The following is a 2,500-nucleotide window of genomic DNA, read 5'->3' as shown; positions in this document are numbered from 1 at the left end:
ATTGGCTGATAGCCGTGGTCAATCAAGCGTAAACCTACACCTTCCACCTGAAGATTCTATGCGCGTCTAAATTAGACCCAGCGCATCTACGTCGGTAATGAGAATATGCTGCTGTTGGGGAAGGGAGTCTCCAAGAAGAGCACATCTTTGCACCATCTGTGGTTGGGCTATCAGTGTGATTGCAAAGACATTTCATTCCAGCGGTGTTTATCGCCCCTTGATGAGTTTTTGTAGCGAAGTGTGTGTCTGGCAGCGCGACGAACGCACACACGACGAGTACTGTAGCCGGGGTAACCACAATCACTTCCTCAACTTGTCAACTGACGTTGCGGATCAAATCAATTGTTATTAAAGTGGTTAAGTGTTACGGTGTTAGACAAGCAATAAGCCACTTGAGTCCGTGGGTTATGCTATATTGATAACGGGCAAGGGGACGTTTACGGCACTCCCCTTGGCCGTTATCAAGCGAGCATAACACACGACGTGTCTCGTGGCTTATTGCATAAATACGTCATGGTGGTGCGACCACAGCTAATGCCACTAATGTATGGTTTGCTCCTGCTCATTTTAGTACATTAATTACCAAAAGTAATCTGTGCTAGCTGTGGTTGCATCGCCTGACGTCTGAGCCCAAAACAGTCATTGATCTGTTAACATACGCAAGGATGCACTATATCCCCTACAAAAGAGTATTTGTGATGTTCAGTGTGGACTGTATAAACACTGGGAGAGTCTACACTGCACACTGTGCTCTGAGCTGTTCCATCCAATCCAAATATATGCTCGATATTGGAAATAAAATGTGCCTGTAGTTCTGGGTCTCTTTCTTATGCTGTTTTTTTCTAGCACAACTCACATGAAACATTATTTTCAACAAAACCAAAAACCCTTATGCACTATGTTGTTTATAATTGTTTATGTATCTGTAAATATTCCCAGAGCCATTGTCTTCCTTAGCTCAATGGCTACATCCGAATTCCCATCCACTGTTATCATTGCTGCCATCATAGGTGGTGTTGATAATGTTAAATACTTATGGCCATTCATATTAGTGTGGGGTTTATTATTAATTTTCCTTTATCCCGAGCTGTTTTTTTGTCATTGTTGTTGGTGGTGGTGGTGTAAATGTTTTGTTACAATTGTTGAAGTTGTTGACACATTTCATGACATTACATTACACCTACTGTAGCTGACACTTTGTAGTTATGTAGGTACAGGGTATTGGTTACGGGCCACTGGAGCAATGTGGGCTTAAGTGCCCTGCTCAAGGGCACATCAGTCATAGATGAAGCAGCTGCTAAGGGCGGGATTCGAACCTGCAACCCTCTGATTTAAAGGCCAGTGCTCTGACCATTTAGCCATGGGTGTTGTTGTTGTTGCTGTTGATGTTGCTGTTGATGTTATTGCTGTTGTTGTTGATGTTGCTGTTGCTGTTGTTGTTGTTGTTGTTGTTGTTGTTGTTGTTGTTGTTGTTGTTGTTGTTGTTGTTGATGTTGTTGTTGATGTTGCTGTTGCTGTTGCTGTTGCTGTTGTTGTTGTTGTTGTTGTTGTTGTTGTGTTACCGCCATATGTCCCTCTCCTCTCATGCGGCTGCCATGGCTCTACTCATGCTGCACTGCATTTTCCCACATAACAGTATCGGGCTCATTGAGGCGATGCTGCTTTTTCCTGGAGTATCATTAGGCTGGCCACATACTATATTGACACGGCTCCACAGGCACCACTGGGCTAATCTGCCCAGCCTCATTCCAACTCACCCATCTGCAAATAACTCAAATAACAGCAAATATGCTGCAGTTAAAAAAAAACAAAAAGACCCAAAAAAAACGCCTCTCTGTTGACTCCCAACAGCAAAAGCATCCCTGACAGTGACACACACCAAAGCTTACCTCTGCAATATACCCTTTCTCTATCTCCACAACAGGGATGGGTAACCCTTGTCATTCGAGGGGGCACTTCAAAGTCCTCCAAGGGCCTTATTATAAACACAAACCAGGATTTCCCCCTGCCACCCTTACAACGGACCCCACCTTTACTAAGGCCCCAGAAAACTGAGCTAACTAAACTTAATTGTATTGCAAATGTAATTTCTAAGATTCCTTTGCAAAACATGCCATATTTCATGTGAAATTGCATAACATTGAAATGATATCAGGGGTCGGATAAGACGGCCTCAAACATTGCTCTGTAACATGAGCGTGTGTGTTTGTTTGTGTGTGTGTGTGTGTGTGCGTGTGTGTGTGCGTGCGTGCGTGCGTGCGTGCGTGCGTGCGTGCGTGCGTGCGTGCATGCGTATGTTAAGGTGCTTGTAAACACACCTTTATGAAACTCATGACTGTGTGTGTGCGTGCGTGCGTGCGTGCGTGCGTGCGTGCGTGCGTGCGTGCGTGCGTGCGTGCGTGCGTGCGTGCGTGCGTGCATGCGTATGTTAAGGTGCTTGTAAACACACCTTTATGAAACTCATGACTGTGTGTGTGCGTGCGTGCGTACGTGCGTGCGT

General features: G+C 45.1%; 1 protein-coding gene across 1 annotated transcript in view; it reads left to right on the top strand.

The window, feature by feature from the left end:
* Positions 1 to 2,500, top strand: part of cdh23 (cadherin-related 23) — a 435,252-nt gene that overhangs the window by 285,724 nt on the left and 147,028 nt on the right. The gene's annotated exons all lie outside the window — the stretch shown is intronic.

The sequence above is a fragment of the Engraulis encrasicolus genome, chromosome 24, assembly GCF_034702125.1.
Source record: "Engraulis encrasicolus isolate BLACKSEA-1 chromosome 24, IST_EnEncr_1.0, whole genome shotgun sequence".
Classification (NCBI taxonomy): Eukaryota; Metazoa; Chordata; class Actinopteri; order Clupeiformes; family Engraulidae; genus Engraulis; species Engraulis encrasicolus.
Note: the sequence above shows the minus strand (reverse complement) of the source record. Positions and strands in the feature narration are given on the sequence as shown.